At 39.0% G+C, this 19547-nt stretch overlaps 39 non-coding genes and 16 pseudogenes across 39 annotated transcripts; all 55 read left to right on the top strand.

Annotated features, from left to right (window-relative positions):
- The first annotated feature begins 143 nt into the window (after positions 1 to 143).
- LOC145573153 (5S ribosomal RNA) lies at positions 144 to 262 on the top strand. The gene has a single exon (XR_014097264.1). It is a non-coding gene; the product is annotated as a 5S ribosomal RNA (ribosomal RNA).
- Positions 263 to 460: 198 nt separating this feature from the next.
- LOC145573167 (5S ribosomal RNA) lies at positions 461 to 579 on the top strand. Its single transcript, XR_014097277.1, has one exon. It is a non-coding gene; the product is annotated as a 5S ribosomal RNA (ribosomal RNA).
- Positions 580 to 777: 198 nt separating this feature from the next.
- On the top strand, positions 778 to 896 carry LOC145573186 (5S ribosomal RNA). The gene has a single exon (XR_014097295.1). It is a non-coding gene; the product is annotated as a 5S ribosomal RNA (ribosomal RNA).
- A 200-nt stretch (positions 897 to 1096) lies between these two features.
- On the top strand, positions 1097 to 1215 carry LOC145573098 (5S ribosomal RNA). The gene has a single exon (XR_014097211.1). It is a non-coding gene; the product is annotated as a 5S ribosomal RNA (ribosomal RNA).
- A 195-nt stretch (positions 1216 to 1410) lies between these two features.
- On the top strand, positions 1411 to 1529 carry LOC145573105 (5S ribosomal RNA). Its single transcript, XR_014097217.1, has one exon. It is a non-coding gene; the product is annotated as a 5S ribosomal RNA (ribosomal RNA).
- A 198-nt stretch (positions 1530 to 1727) lies between these two features.
- LOC145573159 (5S ribosomal RNA) lies at positions 1728 to 1846 on the top strand. The gene has a single exon (XR_014097270.1). It is a non-coding gene; the product is annotated as a 5S ribosomal RNA (ribosomal RNA).
- Positions 1847 to 2043: 197 nt separating this feature from the next.
- On the top strand, positions 2044 to 2162 carry LOC145573172 (5S ribosomal RNA). Its single transcript, XR_014097282.1, has one exon. It is a non-coding gene; the product is annotated as a 5S ribosomal RNA (ribosomal RNA).
- A 200-nt stretch (positions 2163 to 2362) lies between these two features.
- LOC145573118 (5S ribosomal RNA) lies at positions 2363 to 2481 on the top strand. The gene has a single exon (XR_014097230.1). It is a non-coding gene; the product is annotated as a 5S ribosomal RNA (ribosomal RNA).
- A 198-nt stretch (positions 2482 to 2679) lies between these two features.
- On the top strand, positions 2680 to 2798 carry LOC145573256 (5S ribosomal RNA; annotated as a pseudogene).
- A 194-nt stretch (positions 2799 to 2992) lies between these two features.
- Positions 2993 to 3111, top strand: LOC145573220 (5S ribosomal RNA; annotated as a pseudogene).
- Positions 3112 to 3308: 197 nt separating this feature from the next.
- LOC145573241 (5S ribosomal RNA) lies at positions 3309 to 3427 on the top strand (annotated as a pseudogene).
- A 197-nt stretch (positions 3428 to 3624) lies between these two features.
- Positions 3625 to 3743, top strand: LOC145573123 (5S ribosomal RNA). Its single transcript, XR_014097235.1, has one exon. It is a non-coding gene; the product is annotated as a 5S ribosomal RNA (ribosomal RNA).
- Positions 3744 to 3931: 188 nt separating this feature from the next.
- Positions 3932 to 4050, top strand: LOC145573106 (5S ribosomal RNA). Its single transcript, XR_014097218.1, has one exon. It is a non-coding gene; the product is annotated as a 5S ribosomal RNA (ribosomal RNA).
- Positions 4051 to 4239: 189 nt separating this feature from the next.
- On the top strand, positions 4240 to 4357 carry LOC145573238 (5S ribosomal RNA; annotated as a pseudogene).
- A 199-nt stretch (positions 4358 to 4556) lies between these two features.
- On the top strand, positions 4557 to 4675 carry LOC145573177 (5S ribosomal RNA). Its single transcript, XR_014097287.1, has one exon. It is a non-coding gene; the product is annotated as a 5S ribosomal RNA (ribosomal RNA).
- A 198-nt stretch (positions 4676 to 4873) lies between these two features.
- Positions 4874 to 4992, top strand: LOC145573183 (5S ribosomal RNA). Its single transcript, XR_014097292.1, has one exon. It is a non-coding gene; the product is annotated as a 5S ribosomal RNA (ribosomal RNA).
- A 197-nt stretch (positions 4993 to 5189) lies between these two features.
- On the top strand, positions 5190 to 5308 carry LOC145573255 (5S ribosomal RNA; annotated as a pseudogene).
- Positions 5309 to 5506: 198 nt separating this feature from the next.
- Positions 5507 to 5625, top strand: LOC145573261 (5S ribosomal RNA; annotated as a pseudogene).
- A 198-nt stretch (positions 5626 to 5823) lies between these two features.
- LOC145573194 (5S ribosomal RNA) lies at positions 5824 to 5942 on the top strand. The gene has a single exon (XR_014097303.1). It is a non-coding gene; the product is annotated as a 5S ribosomal RNA (ribosomal RNA).
- A 198-nt stretch (positions 5943 to 6140) lies between these two features.
- On the top strand, positions 6141 to 6259 carry LOC145573138 (5S ribosomal RNA). The gene has a single exon (XR_014097250.1). It is a non-coding gene; the product is annotated as a 5S ribosomal RNA (ribosomal RNA).
- A 196-nt stretch (positions 6260 to 6455) lies between these two features.
- Positions 6456 to 6574, top strand: LOC145573196 (5S ribosomal RNA). Its single transcript, XR_014097304.1, has one exon. It is a non-coding gene; the product is annotated as a 5S ribosomal RNA (ribosomal RNA).
- A 148-nt stretch (positions 6575 to 6722) lies between these two features.
- LOC145573185 (5S ribosomal RNA) lies at positions 6723 to 6841 on the top strand. Its single transcript, XR_014097294.1, has one exon. It is a non-coding gene; the product is annotated as a 5S ribosomal RNA (ribosomal RNA).
- Positions 6842 to 7039: 198 nt separating this feature from the next.
- Positions 7040 to 7158, top strand: LOC145573125 (5S ribosomal RNA). The gene has a single exon (XR_014097237.1). It is a non-coding gene; the product is annotated as a 5S ribosomal RNA (ribosomal RNA).
- A 198-nt stretch (positions 7159 to 7356) lies between these two features.
- Positions 7357 to 7475, top strand: LOC145573224 (5S ribosomal RNA; annotated as a pseudogene).
- A 2352-nt stretch (positions 7476 to 9827) lies between these two features.
- On the top strand, positions 9828 to 9946 carry LOC145573140 (5S ribosomal RNA). Its single transcript, XR_014097252.1, has one exon. It is a non-coding gene; the product is annotated as a 5S ribosomal RNA (ribosomal RNA).
- A 198-nt stretch (positions 9947 to 10144) lies between these two features.
- LOC145573258 (5S ribosomal RNA) lies at positions 10145 to 10262 on the top strand (annotated as a pseudogene).
- Positions 10263 to 10460: 198 nt separating this feature from the next.
- LOC145573267 (5S ribosomal RNA) lies at positions 10461 to 10579 on the top strand (annotated as a pseudogene).
- A 197-nt stretch (positions 10580 to 10776) lies between these two features.
- On the top strand, positions 10777 to 10895 carry LOC145573165 (5S ribosomal RNA). Its single transcript, XR_014097275.1, has one exon. It is a non-coding gene; the product is annotated as a 5S ribosomal RNA (ribosomal RNA).
- Positions 10896 to 11096: 201 nt separating this feature from the next.
- Positions 11097 to 11215, top strand: LOC145573198 (5S ribosomal RNA). Its single transcript, XR_014097306.1, has one exon. It is a non-coding gene; the product is annotated as a 5S ribosomal RNA (ribosomal RNA).
- Positions 11216 to 11415: 200 nt separating this feature from the next.
- Positions 11416 to 11534, top strand: LOC145573181 (5S ribosomal RNA). The gene has a single exon (XR_014097290.1). It is a non-coding gene; the product is annotated as a 5S ribosomal RNA (ribosomal RNA).
- A 196-nt stretch (positions 11535 to 11730) lies between these two features.
- LOC145573266 (5S ribosomal RNA) lies at positions 11731 to 11849 on the top strand (annotated as a pseudogene).
- A 197-nt stretch (positions 11850 to 12046) lies between these two features.
- Positions 12047 to 12165, top strand: LOC145573110 (5S ribosomal RNA). Its single transcript, XR_014097222.1, has one exon. It is a non-coding gene; the product is annotated as a 5S ribosomal RNA (ribosomal RNA).
- Positions 12166 to 12361: 196 nt separating this feature from the next.
- Positions 12362 to 12480, top strand: LOC145573189 (5S ribosomal RNA). The gene has a single exon (XR_014097298.1). It is a non-coding gene; the product is annotated as a 5S ribosomal RNA (ribosomal RNA).
- Positions 12481 to 12666: 186 nt separating this feature from the next.
- Positions 12667 to 12785, top strand: LOC145572993 (5S ribosomal RNA). The gene has a single exon (XR_014097110.1). It is a non-coding gene; the product is annotated as a 5S ribosomal RNA (ribosomal RNA).
- Positions 12786 to 12982: 197 nt separating this feature from the next.
- On the top strand, positions 12983 to 13101 carry LOC145573174 (5S ribosomal RNA). The gene has a single exon (XR_014097284.1). It is a non-coding gene; the product is annotated as a 5S ribosomal RNA (ribosomal RNA).
- Positions 13102 to 13298: 197 nt separating this feature from the next.
- LOC145573148 (5S ribosomal RNA) lies at positions 13299 to 13417 on the top strand. The gene has a single exon (XR_014097259.1). It is a non-coding gene; the product is annotated as a 5S ribosomal RNA (ribosomal RNA).
- A 199-nt stretch (positions 13418 to 13616) lies between these two features.
- LOC145573164 (5S ribosomal RNA) lies at positions 13617 to 13735 on the top strand. Its single transcript, XR_014097274.1, has one exon. It is a non-coding gene; the product is annotated as a 5S ribosomal RNA (ribosomal RNA).
- A 199-nt stretch (positions 13736 to 13934) lies between these two features.
- LOC145573278 (5S ribosomal RNA) lies at positions 13935 to 14047 on the top strand (annotated as a pseudogene).
- Positions 14048 to 14247: 200 nt separating this feature from the next.
- Positions 14248 to 14366, top strand: LOC145573142 (5S ribosomal RNA). Its single transcript, XR_014097254.1, has one exon. It is a non-coding gene; the product is annotated as a 5S ribosomal RNA (ribosomal RNA).
- A 197-nt stretch (positions 14367 to 14563) lies between these two features.
- Positions 14564 to 14682, top strand: LOC145573265 (5S ribosomal RNA; annotated as a pseudogene).
- Positions 14683 to 14880: 198 nt separating this feature from the next.
- LOC145573109 (5S ribosomal RNA) lies at positions 14881 to 14999 on the top strand. Its single transcript, XR_014097221.1, has one exon. It is a non-coding gene; the product is annotated as a 5S ribosomal RNA (ribosomal RNA).
- Positions 15000 to 15195: 196 nt separating this feature from the next.
- Positions 15196 to 15314, top strand: LOC145573230 (5S ribosomal RNA; annotated as a pseudogene).
- Positions 15315 to 15501: 187 nt separating this feature from the next.
- On the top strand, positions 15502 to 15620 carry LOC145573015 (5S ribosomal RNA). The gene has a single exon (XR_014097131.1). It is a non-coding gene; the product is annotated as a 5S ribosomal RNA (ribosomal RNA).
- Positions 15621 to 15818: 198 nt separating this feature from the next.
- On the top strand, positions 15819 to 15937 carry LOC145573173 (5S ribosomal RNA). Its single transcript, XR_014097283.1, has one exon. It is a non-coding gene; the product is annotated as a 5S ribosomal RNA (ribosomal RNA).
- A 197-nt stretch (positions 15938 to 16134) lies between these two features.
- LOC145573146 (5S ribosomal RNA) lies at positions 16135 to 16253 on the top strand. The gene has a single exon (XR_014097258.1). It is a non-coding gene; the product is annotated as a 5S ribosomal RNA (ribosomal RNA).
- A 199-nt stretch (positions 16254 to 16452) lies between these two features.
- On the top strand, positions 16453 to 16571 carry LOC145573162 (5S ribosomal RNA). The gene has a single exon (XR_014097273.1). It is a non-coding gene; the product is annotated as a 5S ribosomal RNA (ribosomal RNA).
- Positions 16572 to 16770: 199 nt separating this feature from the next.
- On the top strand, positions 16771 to 16883 carry LOC145573270 (5S ribosomal RNA; annotated as a pseudogene).
- Positions 16884 to 17071: 188 nt separating this feature from the next.
- On the top strand, positions 17072 to 17190 carry LOC145573063 (5S ribosomal RNA). Its single transcript, XR_014097176.1, has one exon. It is a non-coding gene; the product is annotated as a 5S ribosomal RNA (ribosomal RNA).
- A 187-nt stretch (positions 17191 to 17377) lies between these two features.
- Positions 17378 to 17496, top strand: LOC145573982 (5S ribosomal RNA). The gene has a single exon (XR_014097953.1). It is a non-coding gene; the product is annotated as a 5S ribosomal RNA (ribosomal RNA).
- A 200-nt stretch (positions 17497 to 17696) lies between these two features.
- On the top strand, positions 17697 to 17815 carry LOC145573120 (5S ribosomal RNA). The gene has a single exon (XR_014097232.1). It is a non-coding gene; the product is annotated as a 5S ribosomal RNA (ribosomal RNA).
- Positions 17816 to 18012: 197 nt separating this feature from the next.
- Positions 18013 to 18131, top strand: LOC145573000 (5S ribosomal RNA). Its single transcript, XR_014097117.1, has one exon. It is a non-coding gene; the product is annotated as a 5S ribosomal RNA (ribosomal RNA).
- A 199-nt stretch (positions 18132 to 18330) lies between these two features.
- LOC145573233 (5S ribosomal RNA) lies at positions 18331 to 18449 on the top strand (annotated as a pseudogene).
- Positions 18450 to 18642: 193 nt separating this feature from the next.
- Positions 18643 to 18761, top strand: LOC145573236 (5S ribosomal RNA; annotated as a pseudogene).
- Positions 18762 to 18959: 198 nt separating this feature from the next.
- On the top strand, positions 18960 to 19078 carry LOC145573062 (5S ribosomal RNA). Its single transcript, XR_014097175.1, has one exon. It is a non-coding gene; the product is annotated as a 5S ribosomal RNA (ribosomal RNA).
- A 187-nt stretch (positions 19079 to 19265) lies between these two features.
- On the top strand, positions 19266 to 19384 carry LOC145573061 (5S ribosomal RNA). The gene has a single exon (XR_014097174.1). It is a non-coding gene; the product is annotated as a 5S ribosomal RNA (ribosomal RNA).
- The last annotated feature ends 163 nt before the right edge of the window (positions 19385 to 19547 follow it).

Below are 19547 nucleotides of genomic sequence, written 5' to 3'. Positions count from 1 at the left end.
TTTTGAAACGCGTAGATCTCGAAAAAATAACCAATTAGAAAAAAAAAATGTTGAATTAGGACGATCGAGCACAAAGTTACGGCATTTTGAAGGAAATCAGGGGTTGGAAAGGATATAAATGCAAATTAACGCTTTAAGTAATTGGTTGCGATCATACCAGCACTAATACACCGGATCCCATCAGAACTCTGCAGTTAAGCGTACTTGGGCGAGATTAGTACTAGGATGGGTGACCTCTTGGGAAGTCCTCGTGTTGATCCCCTTTTTTGGCGAATTCGGAATTTATATTTATTTTTGGTTATTTTGAGATGGGAAATGGTTTGATACGCGTAGATCTCGAAAAAATAACCAATTTGAAAAAAAAATGTTTAATTCGGACGATCGGGCACAAAGTTACGGCATTTTGAAGAAAATCAGGGGATGGAAAGGGTATTAATACAAATTAGCGTTATAAGTAAATGGGTGCGATCATACCAGCACTAATGCATCGAATCCCATCAGAACTCAGCAGTTAAGCGTGTTTGGGCGAGATTAGTACTAGGATGGGTGACCTCCTAGGAAGTCCTCGTGGTGCACCCCTTTTTTGGCGAATTCGGATATTATTTTTGTTTTTGGTTATTTTGAGATGGGAAATGGTTTGAGACGCGTAGATCTCGAAAAAATAACCAATTTGAAAAAAAAATGTTTAATTTGGACAGTCGGGCTCATAGTTACGGCATTTTGAAAGAAATCAGGGGCTGGAAAGGGTATAAATACAAATCAACGCTTTAAGTAAATGGGTGCGATCATACCAGCACTAATGCACTGGATCCCATCGGAACTCCGCAGTATAGCGTGCTTGGACGAGAGTAGTACTAGGATGGGTGACCTCTTGGAAAGTCCTCGTGTTGAACCCCTTTTCTTGCGAATTCGAAATTTATTATTGTTTTTTGTTATTTTTCGGTGGAAAATGGTTTGAGACTTGTAGATCTCGAAAAAATAACCAATTTGAAAACAAACAATGTTTAATTCGGATGATCGAGCACAAAGTTACGGCATTTTGAAGGAAATCAAGGGTTGAAAAGGGTCTAAATACCAATTAACGCTTTAAGTAAATGGGTGCGATCATACCAGCACTAATGCACCGGATCCCATCAGAACTCCGCAGTTAAGCATGCTTGGGCGAGAGCAGTATTAGGATGGGTGACCTCCTGGGAAGTCCTCGTGTTGCACTTTTTTTTGGCGAATTCGGAATTTATTTTTGTTTTTGGTTATTTTGAGATGGGAAATGGTTTGAGGCGCGTAAATCTCGAAAAAATTATCAGTTTAAAAAATTTTTTTAATTCGAACGATCAGACACAAAGTTACGGCAGTTTAAAGGAAATCAGGGGCTGGAAAGGATAATAGTACAAATTATCGCTATAAGTAAATGGGTGTGATCATACCAGCACTAATGCACAGGATCCCATCAGAACTCCTCAGTTAAGCGTGCTTGGGCGAGAGTAGTATTAGGATGGGTGAACTCTTGGGAAGTCCTCGTGTTGCACCCCTTTTTTGGCGAATTCGAAATTTATTTTTTTTTTGGATATTTTTAGATGTGAAATTGTTTGAGACGTGTAGATCTCGAAAAAATAACCAATTTGAAAAAAAAAATGTTTAATTTGGACGATCAGGCACAAAGTTACGGCATTTTGAAGGAAATCAGGGGCTGGAAAGGGTATAAATACAAATTAACGCTTTAAGTAAATGGGTGCGATCATACCAGCTCTAATGCACAGGATCCCATCAGAAATCCGCAGTTGAGCGTGCTTGGGCGAGATTAGTACTAGGATGGGTGACTTCCTGGGAAATCCTCGTGTTGCACCCTTTTTTTGGCGAATTCGGAATTTATTTTTGTTTTTGGATATTTTGAGATGGGAAATGGTTTGAGACGAGTAGATCTCGAAAAAATAACCAATTTGAAAAAAAAATGTTTAATTGATGATCAGGCACAAAGTTACGGAATTTTGAATAAAAGCAGGGGCTGGAAAAGGGTATAAATACAAATTAACGCTTTAAGTAAATGGGTGCGATCATACCAGCACTAATGCACCGAATCAAATCAGAACTCCGCAGTTAAGCATGCTTGGGCGAGAGCAGTACTGGGATAGGTGACCTCCTGGGAAGTCCTCGTGTTGCACCCTTTTTTTGGCGAATTCGGAATTTATTTTTTGTTTTTTTGATATTTTGAGATGGGAAATGGTTTGAGACGCGTAGATCTCGAAAAAATAACCAATTTGAAAAAAAAATGTTTAATTCGGACGATCGGGCACAAAGTTACGGCATTTTGAAGGAAATCAGGGTCTGGAAAGGGCATAAATACAAATTAATGCTTTAAGTAAATGTGTGCGATGATACCAGCACTAATGCACTGGATCCCATCAGAACTCCACAGTTAAGCGTGCTTGGGCGAGAGTAGTACTAGGATAGGTGATCTCTTGAGAAGTCCTCGTGTTGCACCCTTTTTTGGCGAATTCAGAATTTATTTATTTTTTTGGTTATTTTGAGATGGGAAATGGTTTGATACGCGTAGATCTCGAAAAATTAACCAATTTGAAAAAAAAATTGTTTAATTCGGACGATCGGGAACAAAGTTACGGCATTTTGAAGGAAATCAGGGGCTGGAAAGGGTATAAATACAAATTAACGCTTTAAGTAAATGGGTGCGATCATACCAACACTAATGCACCGGATCCCATCAGAACTCTATTGTTAAGTGTGGTTGGGCGAAAGTAGTACTAGGTTGGGCTATTTCTTGGGAAGTCCTCGTGTTACACCTCTTTTTTGGCGAATTCGGAATTTTTTTTTTTGGTTATTTTGATATGGGAAATGGTTAGAGACGCGTAGACCTCAACAAAACTAACCAATTTGAAAAACAAATGTTTAATTCAGACGATTAGGCACAAAGTTACGGCATTTTGAAGGAAATTAGGGCTGGAAAGGGTTTAAATACAAATTAGCGCTATAAGTAAATGGGTGCGATCATACTAGCACTAATGCACCAGATCCCATCAGATGCCTACAGTTAAGCGTGCTTGGGCGATATTAGTACTAGGATGGGTGACCTCCTGGAAAGTCCTCGTGTTGCACCCCTTTTCTTGCGAATTCGGAATTTAATATTGTTTTTTGTTATTTTGAGATGGGAAATGGTTTGTGACGCGTAGATCACGAAAGAATAAACAACTTGAAAAAAAAATGTTTAATTCGGACGATCGGGCACAAAGTTACCGCATTTGAAGGAAAAGAAGGGCTGGAAAGGGTATAAATACAAATTAGCGCTTTAAGTAAATGGGTGCGATCATAGCAGCACTAATGCACTGGATCCCATCAGAACTCCGCAGTTAAGCGTGGTTGGTCGAGAGTAGTACTAGGATGAGCTATTTCTTGGGTAGTCCTCGTATTACACCCCTTTTTTGGCGAATTCGGAATTTATTTTTGTTTTTGGTTATTTTGATATGGGTAATGGTTAGAGACGCGTACACCTCGAAAAAATAACCAATTTGAAAAAAAAATGTTGAATTCGAACGATCGGGCACAAAGTTACGGCATTTTGAAGGAAATTAGGGCCGGAAAGGGTATAAATACAAATTAGTACTATAAGTAAATGGGTGCTATCATACCAGCACTAATGCACCGGATCCCATCAGAACCCTGTTGTTAAGCGTGCTTGGGCGAGAGTAGTACTAGGATGGGTGACCACCTGGGAAGTCCTCGTGTTGCACCCCTTTATTGGCGAATTCGGAATTTATTTTTGTTTTTGGTTATTTTGATTTGAGACGCGTAGATCCCGAAAAACTAACCAATTTGAAAGAAAAAAATGTTTAGTTCGGACGATCGGGCGTAAAGTTACGGCATTTTAAAAGAAATCAGGGGCTGGAAAGGGTATAAATAAAAATTAACGCTCTAAGTAAATGGGTGCGATCATACCAGCACTAATGCACTGGATCCCATCAAAACTCCGCAATTAAGTGTGCTTGGGCGAGAGTAGTACTAGGATGGGTGACCTCCTGGGAAGTCCTCGTGTTGCACCCCTTTTTTGGCGAATTCGGAATTTATTTTTGTTTTAAGGTGGGAAATGGTTTGAGACGCTTAGATCTCGAAAAAATAACCAATTTGAAAAAAAAAATGTTTAATTCGGACGATCGGGCATTAAGTTACGGCATTTTGAAGGAAATAAGGGGCTTGAAAGGGTATAAATACAAATTAACGCTTTAAGTAAATGGCTGCGATCATGCCAGCACTAATGAACCGAATTCCATCGGAACTCCGCAGTTAAGCGTGCTTGGACGAGAGTAGTACTAGGATGGGGACCTCCTGGAAAGTCCTCGTGTTGCACCCCTTTTCTTGCGAATTCGGAATTTATTATTGTTTTTTGTTATTTTGAGATGGGAATTGGTTTGAGACGCGTAGATCTCGAAAAAATAAACAACTTGAAAAAAAAAATGTTTAATTCGGACAATCTAGTACAAAGTTACGGCATTTTGAAGGAAATCAAGAGCTAGAAAGGGTATAAATACAAATTAACGCTTTAAGTAAATGGGTGCGATCATACCAGCACTAATGCATCGGATCCCATCAGAACTCCGCAGCTAAGCCTGCTTGGGTGACAGTAGTACTAGGATGGGTGACCTCCTAGGAAGTCCTCGTTTTGCACCCCTTTTTTGGCGAATTCGGAATTTATTTTTGTTTTTGGATATTATTAGATGTGAAATGGTTTGGGACGCGTAGATTTCGAAAAATTAACCAATTTGAAAAAAAAATGTTTAATTCGGACGATCTGGTACAAAGTTACGGCATTTTGAAGGAAATTAGGATCTGGAAAGGGTATAAATAAAAATTAGCTTTATAAGTAAATGGGTGCGATCATACCAGCACTAATGCACCGGATCCCATCAGAACCCTGCACTTAACCGTGCTTGGGCGAGAGTAGTACTAGGATGGGTGACCGCCGTAGAAATCCTCGTGTTGCACCCCTTTTTTAACGAATTCGGAATTTATTTTTGTTTTCTGTTATTTTAAGATGGGAAATGGTTTGAGACGCGTAGATCTCTAAAAAATTACCAATTTAAAAAAAAAATGTTTAATTCGGACGATCAGGGACAAAGTTACGTCATTTTAAAGGAAATCAGGGCTGGAAAGGGTATAAATACAAATTAGCGCTATAAGTAAATGGGTGCGATCATACCAGCATTGATGCACCGGATCCCAACAGAACCTCGCAGTTAAGCGTGCTTCGGCGAGAGTAATACTAGGATTGGTTACCTCCTGGGAAATCCTCATGTTGCACCCCATTTTTGGCGAATTCAAAATTTATTTTTGTTTTTGGTTATTTTGAGATGGGAAATGCTTTTAAACGTGTAGATCTCGAAAAAAAACCAATTTGAAAAAAAAATGGTTTAATTCGAACGATCGGGAACAAAGTTACGGTATTTTAAAGTAAATCAGGGGCTGGAAAGGGTATAAATACAAATTAGCGATATAAGTAAATAGGTGCTATCATACCAGCACTAATTCTTTGGATCCCATCATAACCCCGCAGTTAAGCGTGCTTGGGCGAGAGTAGCACAAGGATGGGTGACCTCCTGGGAAGTCCTCGTGTTGCACCCATTTTTTGGTGAATTCGGAATTTATTTTTGTTTTTATTTATTTTGAGATCGGAAATGGTTTAAGACGCGTATAACTTGAAAAAATAACCAGTTTGAAAAAAAAATGATTAAATCGGACGATCGGGCACAAAGTTACGGAATTTTGAAGGAAATCAGGAGTTGGAAAGGGTATAAATACAAATTAGCGCTATAAATAAATGGGTGCGATCATACCAGCACTAATGCACCGGATCCCATCAGTACCCCGTAGTTAAGCGTGGTTGGGCGAGAGTTGTACTAGGATGGGTGACCTCCTAGGAAGTCCTCTTGTTGCACCCCTTTTTTGGCGAATTCGGAATTTATTTTTGTTTTTGGTTATTTTGAGATGGTAAATGGTTTGAGAAAAGTAGACCTCGAAATAATAACCAGTTTGAAAAAAAAAAATTTAATTCGGATGATCGGGAACAAAGTTATGGCATTTTGAAGGAAATTAGGGGCTGGAAAGGGTATAAATACAAATTAGCGCTATAATTAAATGGGTGCGATCATACCAGCACTAATGCACCAGATCCCATCAGAACTCCGTAGTTAAGCGTGCTTAGGCGAGATGTGTACTAGGATGGGTGACCTCTTGGAAACTCCTCGTGTTGCACCCCTTTTTTGGCGAATTCAGAATTTATTTCTGTTTTTGGTTATTTTGAGATGGGAAATGGTTTAAGACGCGTATATTTCGAAAAAATAACAATTTGAAAAAAAATGTTTAATTCGGACGATCGGGCACAAAGTTACGGCATTTTGAAAGAAATTAGGGCATGGAAAGGGTATTAATACAAATTAGCGGTATAAGTAAATAGGTGCGATGATACCAGCACTAATGCACCAGATCCCATCAGAACCCCGCAATTAAGCGTGCTTGGGCGAGAGTAGTACTAGGTTGGGTGACCTCTTGGGAAGTCCTCTTGTTGCACCCCTTTTTTAGCGAATTTGGAATTTATTTTTGTATTTTGTTATTTTGAGATAGGAAATAGTTTAAGAAACGTAGATCTCGAAAAAATTACCTATTTGTTGGAAATCAGGTGCTGGAAAGGATATAAACACAAATTAGTGTTATAAGTAAATGGATGAGATTATACCAGCACTAATGCACCAGATCCCATCAGAACCCCGCAGTTAAGCGTGCTTGGGCGAGAGTTGTACTAGGATGGGTGACCTCCTAGGAAGTACTCGTGTTGCACCCCATTTTTGGCGAATTCGGAATTTATTTCTGTTTTTTGTTATTTTGAGATGAGAAATGGTTTGAGACGCGTAGATCTCGAAAAATAACCAATTTGAAACAAAAAATGTTTAATTCGGACGATCGGGCACAAAGTTACGGCATTTTGAAGGAAATCAGGAGCTGGAAAGGGTATAAATACAAATTAGCGCTATAAGAAAATGGGTGCGATCATACCAGCACTAATGCACCAGATCCCATCAGAACTCCGTAGTTAAGCGTGCTTAGGCGAGATGTGTACTAGGATGGGTAACCTCCTGGGAAGTCCTCGTGTTGCACCCCTTTTTTGGCGAATTCGGAATTTACTTTTGTTTTAAGTTATATTGAGATGGGAAATGGTTAAAGACGCGTAGATCTCGAAAAATAACCAATTTGAAACAAAAAATGTTTAATTCGGACGATCGGGCACAAATTTACGGCATTTTGAAGGAAATCAGGGGCTGGAAAGGGTATAAATATAAATTAATGCTTTTAGTAAATGGGAGCGATCATACCAGCACTAATGCACTGTATCCCATCCGAACTCCGCAGTTAAGCGTGCTTTATTGAGAGTAGTACCGGGATGGGTGACCTCCTGGGAAATCCTCGTGTTGCACCCCCTTTTTTGACGAATTCGGAATTTATTTTTGTTTTATGTTATTTTGAGATGGGAAATTGTTTGAGACGCGTAGATCTCGAGAAATTAACCAATTTGAAAAAGTAAAAATGTTTAATTCGGACGATCGGGCGCAAAGTTACGGCATTTTGAAGGAAATCAGGGGCTAGAAAGGGTATAAATACAAATTAGCGCTATAACGAAACGGGTGCGATCATACCAGCACTAATGCACCGGATCCCATCATAACTCCGCGGTTAAGTGTGCTTGGGCGAGTGTAGGAAAGATTTCAAGCATTACCCCAAACTTGAACCCCACTTTGATCATACACTTAAGTGTGGTGGCGTCAAAAGGGAAAGAAAAGAGAGCAAAAGAGTGGCCAACAAGTTTTAGGAACTTGTAAACCGTTCACAGGATGAAGGTTACACCCCTTCACGATGCATGAGATCGTCAACTCCAAAAGCTCTTGAACCAAATAGGGTTCGGGGATGAAGGTACAAATCCAACCTAAAAGAGATTGAACCTACCCTAAAAAGGCCTCTACTTTATTCTTCTCGTATTTATGTGCGCTTTCTGACTAGCATGCAAACATTAGATTAACCCTAAACCTGTTTAACCTATGTTGGTTGAATATTAATGCACGAACAAAACTATTATTGGCGATTACTTGAATTATAATCATATTAGCCTAAACAAGATTATTAATTATCTTATTAAGCGTGATTACAAGTATAAATTCCCTTTAATCCTGCAAGAGAGGGCATGATCAAGCAACAACAATAATAAAATATCAAGCAACATAAGAATCATCATAATAATAACAACAATAATCATAATAACAATCATAATAATCATGATTATCATAATTATCATAATCATGTTAAAGCATAATATTAATAGCAAGATACTAGGCATGATACTAACAAGATTAATAACAAACCCTAGAATGTCACTAAGCAATAAAGATCAAAGCTCTAACCCTAACATGGTACTAACATGATATTAGAAAAGAGTAAAAGGCACCCTAAACATGATACGAGAAAGCAATAATAACATCCTAACATGATACTAGGAATTAATAAATAATAAACATGCTTTCTACAAGAATAGAGCAATAAGATTACATACTTTGATGCCTCGTACCTCTTTCTAATAACAAAATACACACGTTAGTAACTTTAAGGAAAATAATAAATCAAACAATTAAATTAAATAATGGAAATAGAGATTTGGGACCAAACCCTCAGAAAAGTATTAATCTTCCACGTCTAGGGCAAAGGCAACTTCGAACTCGGCTAGGTGTTTCTAGATCTCGTGTATGCGGAATTGTGTTTGTGAAAAGCTAGAGAGATGAGAACTTAGAGAGAATTTAGAGAATAGATCGATTGTAGAATGAGAATTGATGATTGTCGATCCTTAAAAACGGAGGTTCAGGACCCTATTTATAAGAAAACAATCTGGAAATAGGTAGAATTTGATAAGGAATAAAACTCCACGTTGTCGCCAAACTAGCGACAGGACTGTCGTTTGGCGACAGCCTGGATTCCTACGCGCTTTCAAACACCGAGTCCACTTATCAATCAAAATTGACTTGTAAAGTCCGTATGAAAACTTAAATCGTATTTTTCATAAAATAATATTTTATTCCAAGTAAAACTTATCAAAATCTAATTATTAATTCTAATTTATTAGGACTTTAAAGAACCTTCTAGAGAATTCTAGAAGACTATAACTAATTCTAATAACTTTAGGAATAATAATTAACATTAGGCCCTCCCCTATATCATCGGGCCGCATGTAAAGATCAAACTTGGCCCAGTTTAGTATTTTGGCCATAACTTCCTCATTATTCATCGGAATTGGGCTTATAATACATCGTTAGAAAGATCTTTGCAAGCCCCATCCAACTACACTATTATTGGACCCTTGTCGTGGACCAAACTAAACTGGATTGGCTATTTTCATAAAATAGAGTTTTTTTTCGAAACAGAAAGAAAGAATTTTTAATAAAAACTAACCGCCACACCCGACCTTTCACACTTTCACTTCGTTCGATTATCATTCGACGCAAAAAGGTATTCATAACTGGTTTTGGTTTTGGGGAGACACAAATGGGTGTCTACAGGTGACCTTCTGGGAAGTCCTCGTGTAGCACCCCTTTTTTTGGCGAAATCGGTATTTATTTTGTTTTTTGTTATTTTGAGATGGGAAATGGTTTGAGACGCGTAGATCTCAAAAAAATTAATAATTTAAAAAAAAAATGTTTAATTCGGACGATCGGGCACAAAGTTAAGGCAATTTAAGGAAATCAGGGGCTGGAAAAGGGTATAAATAAAAATTAGCGCTATAGGTAAATGGGTGCGATCATACCAGCATTATTGCACCAGATCCCATCATAACTCCGCAGTTCAGCGTGCTTGGGCGAGAGTAGTACTTGGATGGGTGACCTCCTGGGAAGTCCTCGTGTTGCACCCCTTTTTTCGCGAATTCGGAATTTATTTTTGTTTTTTTTTTTTTGAGATGGGAAATGGTTTGAGACGCGTAGATCTCGAAAAAATTACTAATTTGAAAAAAAAAATGTTTAATTTGGACGATCGGATAAAATGGTACGACATTTTGAAGGAAATCAGGAGCTGGAAAGGTTATAAATAAAAATCTACGCTATAGGTAAATGGGTGCGATCATAACATCACTAATGCACCGGATCCCATCCGAACTCCGCAGTTAATGGGCTTGGGCGAGAGTAGTATTAGGATGGGAGATCTTCTGGGAAGTCCTCGTGGTACACCCCTTTTTTTGGCGAATTAGAAATTTATTTTTGTTTTATGTTATTTTGAGATGGGAAATAGTTTGAGACGCGTAGATCTCAAAAAAATAACTAATTTGAAAAAAAATGTTTAATTCGGACGATCGGGCAAAAAGTTACGGCATTTTGAAGAAAATCAGGAGCTGGAAAGGGTATAAATACAAATTAGCGCTATAAGTTAATGGGTGCGATCATGCCAGCACTATTGCATCGGATCCCGTCAAAACTATGCAGTTAAGCGTGCTTGGGCGAAAGTAATAATAGGATGGGTTACCTCCTGCGAAGTCCTCGTGTTGCACCCTTTTTTGGCGAATTCGGAATTTACTTTTGTTTTAAGTTATATTGAGATGGGAAATGGTTTGAGACGCGTAGATCTCGAAAAATAACCAATTTGAAACAAAAAATGTTTAATTCGGACGATCGGGCACAAAGTTACGGCAGTTTGACGGAAATCAGGGGCTGGAAAGTTTATAATTACAAATTAGCGCTATAATTAAATGGGTGCGATCATACCAGCACTTATTCACCGGATCCCATCAGAACTCCACAATTAAGCGTGCTTGGGGGAGAGTAGTACTAGGATGGGTGACCACCTGGGAAATCCTCGTGTTGCACACATTTTTTGACGAATTCGGAATTTATTTTTGTTTTATGTTATTTTGAGATGGGAAATAGTTTGAGACGCGTAGATCTCGAAAAATGAACCAATTTAAAAAAGTAAAAATGTTTAATTCGGACGATCGGGCACAAAGTTACGGCATTTAGAAGGAAATCAGGGGCCAAAAAGGGTATAAATACAAATTAGCGCTATAACAAAACGGGTGCGATCATACCAGCACTAATGCACCGGATCCCGTCATAACCCCGAAATTAAGCGTGCTTGGGTGAGAGTAGTACTAGGATGGGTGACCTTCTGGGAAGTCCTCGTGTTTCACCCTTTTTTGGCGAAGTCGGAATTTATTTTTGATTTTTTGTTATTTTGAAATGGGAAATGGTTTGGGACGCTTAGATCTCGAAAAAATTACTAGTTTGAAAAAAAAAATGTTTAATTCGGAGGATCGGGCAAAAAGTTACGGCATTTTGAATAAAATCATGGGCTTGAAAAGGGTATAAATATACATTAGCGCCATAGGTAAATGGGTGCGATCATACCAGCACTAATGCACCGGATCCTATCAAAACTCCGCAATTAAGCTTGCTTGGGCGAGAGTAGTACTAGGATGGGTGACCTCCTCGGAAGTTCTCGTATTGCAGCCTTTTTTCGGCGAATTAGGAATTTATTTTTGTTTTTAGTTATTTTGAGATGGGAAATGGCTTGAGACACGTAGATCTCAAAAAAATAACCAATTTGAAAAAAATGTTTAATTCGGACGATCGGTGATAAACTTATGGCATTTTGAAGGAAATCAGGAGTTGGAAAGGGTATAAATACAAATTAGCGCTATAAGTTCATGGGTGCGATCATACCAGCATTATTGCACTGGATCCCATCAGAACTACGCAGTTAAGCGTGCTTGGGCGAAAGTAATAATAGGAGGGTTTACCTTCTGGAAAGTCCTTGTGTTGCACCACTTTTTTGGCGTATTCGGAATTTATTTTTGTTTTTATTTATTTTCAGATTGAAAATGGTTTGAGACGCGTAGATCTCGAAAAAATAACCAATTTGAAAAAAAATGTTTATTTCGGACGATCGGGCACAAAGTTACGACATTTTGAAGGAAATCAGGGGCTGGAAAGGGTATCAATACAAATTAGCGCAATAAGTAAGTGGGTGCGATCATACCAGCACTAATGCACCGGATCCCATCAGAACCCCGCAGTTAAGCGTTCTTGGGCGAGAGTAGTACTAGGATGGGTGACCGCTTGGGAAGTTCTCGTGTTGCAGCCCTTTTTTGGCGAATTCGGAATTTTTTTTTGTTTTTGGTTATTTTAAGATAGGAAATGGTTTGAGACGCGTAGATCTCGAAAAAATAACCAATTTAAAAAAAAAGTTTAATTCGGACGATCGAGCACAAAGTTAAGGCATTTTGAAGGAAATTTGGGGCATGAATGGGTATAAATACAAATTAGCACTATAAGTAAATGATTGCGATCATAACAGCACTAATGCACTAGATCCCATCTGAACTCCGCACTTAAGCGTGCTTGGGCGAGAGTAGTACTAGGATGGGTGACCTCTAGGGAAGTCCTCGTGTTGCACCCCTTTTTTGGCGAATTCGGAATTTATTATTTTGAGATGGGAAATGGTTTGAGGCGCGTAGATCTTGAAAAAATAACCAATTTGAAAAAAAAAATGTTTTATTCAGACGATCTGCCACAAAGTTACGACATTTTGAAGGAAATCAAGGGCTGGAATGGGTATAAATACAAATTAGCGCTATAAGTAAATGGGTGCGAACATACCAGCACTAATGCACCGGATCCCATCAGAACTCCGCAGTTAAGCGTGCTTGGGCGAGAGTAGTACTAGGAAGGGTGACCTCCTGGGAAGTCCTCGTGTTGCACCCCTTTTTTGGCGAATTCGGAATTTTTTTTTGTTTTTGGTTATTTTAAGATAGGAAATGGTTTGAGACGCGTAGATCTCGAAAAATAACCAATTTCAAAAAAAAAAGTTTAATTCGGACGATCTGGCACAAAGTTAAGGCATTTTGAAGGAAATTTGGGGCATGAATGGGTATAAATACAAATTAGCACTATAAGTAAATGATTGCGATCATACCAACACTAATGCACTGGATCTTATCTGAACTCCACACTTAAGCGTGCTTGGGCGAGAGTAGTACTAGGATGGGTGACCTCTTGGGAAGTCCTCGTGTTGCACCCCTTTTTTGGCGAATTCGGAATTTATTTATGTTTTTGGTTATTTTGAAATGGGAAATGGTTTGAGACGCATAGATCTCGAAAAAATAAACAATTTGAAAAAAAAAGTTTAATTTTGACGATCGGGCACAAAGTTACGGCATTTTGAAGGAAATCAGGGGCTGGAAAGGGTATAAATACAAATTAGCGCTATAAATAAATGGGTGCGATCATACCATCACTAATGCACCGGATCCCATCTAAACTCCGCAGTTAAGCGTGCTTGGTCGAGAGTAGTACTAGGGTGGGTAACCTCCTGTGAAGTCCTCGTGTTGCACCCCTTTTTTGGCGAATTCGGAATTTACTTTAGTTTTTGGTTATTTTGAGAAGGGAAATGATTTTAAACGCGTAGATCTCGAAAAAATAACCAATTTGAAAAATAAAATGTTTAATTCGTACGATCGGGCACAAAGTTACGGTATTTTTAAGGAAATCAGGGGCTGGAAAGGATATAAATACATATTAGCGCTATATGTAAATGGGTGCAATCATACCACCACTAATGCACCGGATCCCATCAGAACTCCGCAGTGAAGCGTGTTTGGGCGAGAGTAGTACAAGGATAGGTGACCTCCTGGAAAGTTCTCGTGTTGCACCTTTTTTTTGGCGACTTCGGAATTTATTTTAGTTTTTTGTTATTTTGAGATGGGAAATGGTTTGAGACGCGTAGATCTCGAAAAAATAACCAATTTGAAAAACAAAATGTTTAATTCGGACAATAGGGCACAAAGTTACGGCATTTTGAAGGAAATCAAGGGCTGGAAAGGATATAAATACAAATTAGCGCTATAAGTAAGTGGTTGCGATCATACATGCACTAATGATTCCATCAGAACTCTGCAGTTAAGCGTGCTTGGGTGAGAGTAGTACTTGGATGGGTGACCTCCTGGGAAGTCCTCGTGTTTCACCCTTTTTTGGCGAAGTCGGAATTTATTTTTGATTTTTTGTTATTTTGAAATGGGAAATGGTTTGGGACGCTTAGATCTCGAAAAAATTACTAGTTTGAAAAAAAAAATGTTTAATTCGGAGGATCGGGCAAAAAGTTACGGCATTTTGAATAAAATCATGGGCTTGAAAAGGGTATAAATATACATTAGCGCCATAGGTAAATGGGTGCGATCATACCAGCACTAATGCACCGGATCCTATCAAAACTCCGCAATTAAGCGTGCTTGGGCGAGAGTAGTACTAGGATGGGTGACCTCCTCGGAAGTTCTCGTATTGCAGCCCTTTTTCGGCGAATTAGGAATTTATTTTTGTTTTTAGTTATTTTGAGATGGGAAATGGCTTGAGACACGTAGATCTCAAAAAAATAACCAATTTGAAAAAAAATGTTTAATTCGGACGATCGGTGATAAACTTATGGCATTTTGAAGGAAATCAGGGGTTGGAAAGGGTATAAATACAAATTAGCGCTATAAGTTCATGGGTGCGATCATACCAGCATTATTGCACTGGATCCCATCAGAACTACGCAGTTAAGCGTGCTTGGGCGAAAGTAATAATAGGAGGGTTTACCTTCTGGAAAGTCCTTGTGTTGCACCACTTTTTTGGCGTATTCGGAATTTATTTTTGTTTTTATTTATTTTCAGATTGAAAATGGTTTGAGACGCGTAGATCTCGAAAAAATAACCAATTTGAAAAAAACATGTTTATTTCGGACGATCGGGCACAAAGTTACGACATTTTGAAGGAAATCAGGGGCTGGAAAGGGTATAAATACAAATTAGCGCAATAAGTAAGTGGGTGCGATCATACCAGCACTAATGCACCGGATCCCATCAGAACCCCGCAGTTAAGCGTTCTTGGGCGAGAGTAGTACTAGGATGGGTGACCGCTTGGGAAGTTCTCGTGTTGCAGCCCTTTTTTGGCGAATTCAGAATTTTTTTTTGTTTTTGGTTATTTTAAGATAGGAAATGGTTTGAGACGCGTAGATCTCGAAAAAATAACCAATTTAAAAAAAAAGTTTAATTCGGACGATCGAGCACAAAGTTAAGGCATTTTGAAGGAAATTTGGGGCATGAATGGGTATAAATACAAATTAGCACTATAAGTAAATGATTGCGATCATAACAGCACTAATGCACTAGATCCCATCTGAACTCCGCACTTAAGCGTGCTTGGGAGAGAGTAGTACTAGGATGGGTGACCTCTAGGGAAGTCCTCGTGTTGCACCCCTTTTTTGGCGAATTCGGAATTTATTATTTTGAGATGGGAAATGGTTTGAGGCGCGTAGATCTTGAAAAAATAACCAATTTGAAAAAAAAAAGTGTTTTATTCAGACGATCTGCCACAAAGTTACGACATTTTGAAGGAAATCAAGGGCTGGAATGGGTATAAATACAAATTAGCGCTATAAGTAAATGGGTGCGAACATACCAGCACTAATGCACCGGATCCCATCAGAACTCCGCAGTTAAGCGTGCTTGGGCGAGATTAGTACTAGGAAGGGTGACCTCCTGGGAAGTCCTCGTGTTGCACCCCTTTTTTGGCGAATTCGGAATTTTTTTTTGTTTTTGGTTATTTTAAGATAGGAAATGGTTTGAGACGCGTAGATCTCGAAAAATAACCAATTTCAAAAAAAAAAAGTTTAATTCGGACGATCGGGCACAAAGTTAAGGCATTTTGAAGGAAATTTGGGGCATGAATGGGTATAAATACAAATTAGCACTATAAGTAAATGATTGCGATCATACCAACACTAATGCACTGGATCTTATCTGAACTCCACACTTAAGCGTGCTTGGGCGAGAGTAGTACTAGGATGGGTGACCTCTTGGGAAGTCCTCGTGTTGCACCCCTTTTTTGGCGAATTCGGAATTTATTTTTGTTTTTGGTTATTTTGAAATGGGAAATGGTTTGAGACGCGTAGATCTCGAAAAAATAAACAATTTGAAAAAAAAAGTTTAATTTTGACGATCGGGCACAAAGTTACGGCATTTTGAAGGAAATCAGGGGCTGGAAAGGGTATAAATACAAATTAGCGCTATAAATAAATGGGTGCGATCATACCATCACTAATGCACCGGATCCCATCTAAACTCCGCAGTTAAGCGTGCTTGGTCGAGAGTAGTACTAGGGTGGGTAACCTCCTGTGAAGTCCTCGTGTTGCACCCCTTTTTTGGCGAATTCGGAATTTACTTTAGTTTTTGGTTATTTTGAGAAGGGAAATGATTTTAAACGCGTAGATCTCGAAAAAATAACCAATTTGAAAAATAAAATGTTTAATTCGTACGATCGGGCACAAAGTTACGGTATTTTTAAGGAAATCAGGGGCTGGAAAGGATATAAATACATATTAGCGCTATATGTAAATGGGTGCAATCATACCACCACTAATGCACCGGATCCCATCAGAACTCCGCAGTGAAGCGTGTTTGGGCGAGAGTAGTACAAGGATAGGTGACCTCCTGGAAAGTTCTCGTGTTGCACCTTTTTTTTGGCGACTTCGGAATTTATTTTAGTTTTTTGTTATTTTGAGATGGGAAATGGTTTGAGACGCGTAGATCTCGAAAAAATAACCAATTTGAAAAAAAAAATGTTTAATTCGGACAATACGGCACAAAGTTTAGGCATTTTGAAGGAAATCAAGGGCTGGAAAGGATATAAATACAAATTAGCGCTATAAGTAAGTGGTTGCGATCATACATGCACTAATGATTCCATCAGAACTCTGCAGTTAAGCGTGCTTGGGTGAGAGTAGTACTTGGATGGGTGACCTCCTGGGAAGTCCTCGTGTTGCACCCCTTTTTTGGCGAATTCGGAATTTATTTTTGTTTTTGGTTATTTTAATTTGAGACGCGTAGATCCCGAAAAACTAACCAATTTGAAAGAAAAAAATGTTTAGTTCGGGCGATCGGGCGCAAAGTTACGACATTTTAAAAGAAATCAGGGGCTGGAAAGGGTATAAATAAAAATTAACGCTCTAAGTAAATGGGTGCGATCATACCAGCACTAATGCACCGGATCCCATCAGAACTCCGTAGTTAAGCATGCTTGGGCGAGAGTAGTTCTAGGATGGGTGACCTCCTGGGAAGTCCTCGTGTTGCGCCCCTTTTTTGGCGAATTCGGAATTTATTTTTGTTTTTGGTTATTTTGATTTGAGACGCGTAGATCCCGAAAAACTAACCAATTTGAAAGAAAAAAATGTTTAGTTCGGGCGATCGGGCGCAAAGTTACGGCATTTTAAAAGAAATCAGGGGTGGAAAGGGTATAAATAAAAATTAACGCTCTAAGTAAATGGGTGCGATCATACCAGCACTAATGCACCGGATCCCATCAGAACTCTGCAGTTAAGCGTGCTTGGGCGAGAGTAGTACTAGGATGGGTGACCTCCTGGGAAGTCCTCGTGTTGCACCCCTTTTTTGGCGAATTCGGAATTTATTTTTGTTTTTGGTTATTTTGAGATAGGAAATGGTTTGAGACGCGTAGATCCCGAAAAACTAACCAATTTGAAAGGAAAAAATGTTTAGTTCGGACGATCGGGCACAAAGTTACGGCATTTTAAAAGAAATCAAGGGCTGGAAAGGGTATAAATAAAAATTAACACTCTAAGTAAATGGGTGCGATCATACCAGCACTAATGCACTGGATCCCATCAGAACTCCGCAGTTAAGCATGCTTGGGCGAGATTAGTTTTAGGATGGGTGACCTCCTGGGAAGTCCTCGTGTTGCACCCTTTTTTGGGCGAATTCGAAATTTATTTACTTTTTTGGTTATATTTAGATGGGAAATGGTTTGAGACGCGTAGATCCCGAAAAAATTATCAATTTAAAAAAAAACGTTTAATTCGAACTATCGGACACAAAGTTACGATTGTTTATAGGAAATCAGGAGCTGGAAAGGATAAAAGTACATATTAGCGCTATAAGTAAATGGGTGCGATCATACCAGCACTAATGCACAGGATCCCATCAGAACTCCTCAGTTAAGCGTGCTTGGGCGAGAGTAGTACATGGATGGGTGACCTCCTGGGAAGTCCTCGTGTTGCACCCTTTTTTTGGCGAATTCGGAATTTAATTTTGTTTTTTGATATTTTGGTATGGGAAATGGTTTGAGACGCGTAGATCTCGAAAAAATAACCAATTTGAAAAAAAAAATGTTTAATTCGGACGATCGGGCACAAAGTTACGGCATTTTGAAGGAAATCAGGGTCTGGAAAGGGCATAAATACAAATTAACGCTTTAAGTAAATGTGTGCGATGATACCAGCACTAATGCACTGGATCCCATCAGAACTCCGCAGTTAAGCTTACTTGGGTGAGAGTAGTACTAGGACGGGTGATCTCCTGAGAAGTCCTCGTGTTCCACCCTTTTTTGGTGAATTCAGAATTTTTTTTTTTGGTTATTTTGAGATGGGAAATGGTTTTATACGCGTACATCTCAAAAAAATAACCAATTTGAAAAAAAAATGTTTAATTCGAACGATCGGGCACAAAGTTACGACATTTTGAAGGAAATCAGGGGTTGGAAAGGGTATAAATACAAATTAACTCTTTAAGTAAATGGGTGCGATCATACCAGCACTAATGCACTGGATCCCATCTGAACTCCGAAGTTAAGCGTGGTTGGGCGAGAGTAGTATAAGGATTGGCTATTTCTTGGGAAGTCCTCGTGTTACACCTCTTTTTTGGCGAATTCGGAATTTGTTTATTTTTTTGGTTATTTTGATATGGGAAATGGTTAGAGACGCGTAGACCTCAAAAAAATATCCAATTTGAAAAAAAAATGTTTAATTCGAACGATCGGGCGCAAAGTTACGACATTTTAAAAGAAATCAGGGGCTGGAAAGGGTATAAATAAAAATTAACGCTCTAAGTAAATGGGTGCGATCATACCAGCACTAATGCACCGGATCCCATCAGAACTCCGTAGTTAAGCATGCTTGGGCGAGAGTAGTTCTAGGATGGGTGACCTCCTGGGAAGTCCTCGTGTTGCGCCCCTTTTTTGGCGAATTCGGAATTTATTTTTGTTTTTGGTTATTTTGATTTGAGACGCGTAGATCCCGAAAAACTAACCAATTTGAAAGAAAAAAATGTTTAGTTCGGGCGATCGGGCGCAAAGTTACGGCATTTTAAAAGAAATCAGGGGTGGAAAGGGTATAAATAAAAATTAACGCTCTAAGTAAATGGGTGCGATCATACCAGCACTAATGCACCGGATCCCATCAGAACTCCGTAGTTAAGCATGCTTGGGCGAGAGTAGTTCTAGGATGGGTGACCTCCTGGGAAGTCCTCGTGTTGCGCCCCTTTTTTGGCGAATTCGGAATTTATTTTTGTTTTTGGTTATTTTGATTTGAGACGCGTAGATCCCGAAAAACTAACCAATTTGAAAGAAAAAAATGTTTAGTTCGGGCGATCGGGCGCAAAGTTACGGCATTTTAAAAGAAATCAGGGGTGGAAAGGGTATAAA

This window comes from Chenopodium album, chromosome 12 (assembly GCF_948465745.1).
Source record: "Chenopodium album chromosome 12, dcCheAlbu1.1, whole genome shotgun sequence".
Lineage (NCBI taxonomy): Eukaryota > Viridiplantae > Streptophyta > Magnoliopsida > Caryophyllales > Amaranthaceae > Chenopodium > Chenopodium album.
The sequence above is the reverse complement of the archived record's forward strand: the minus strand, read 5'-3'. Positions and strand labels throughout refer to the sequence as shown.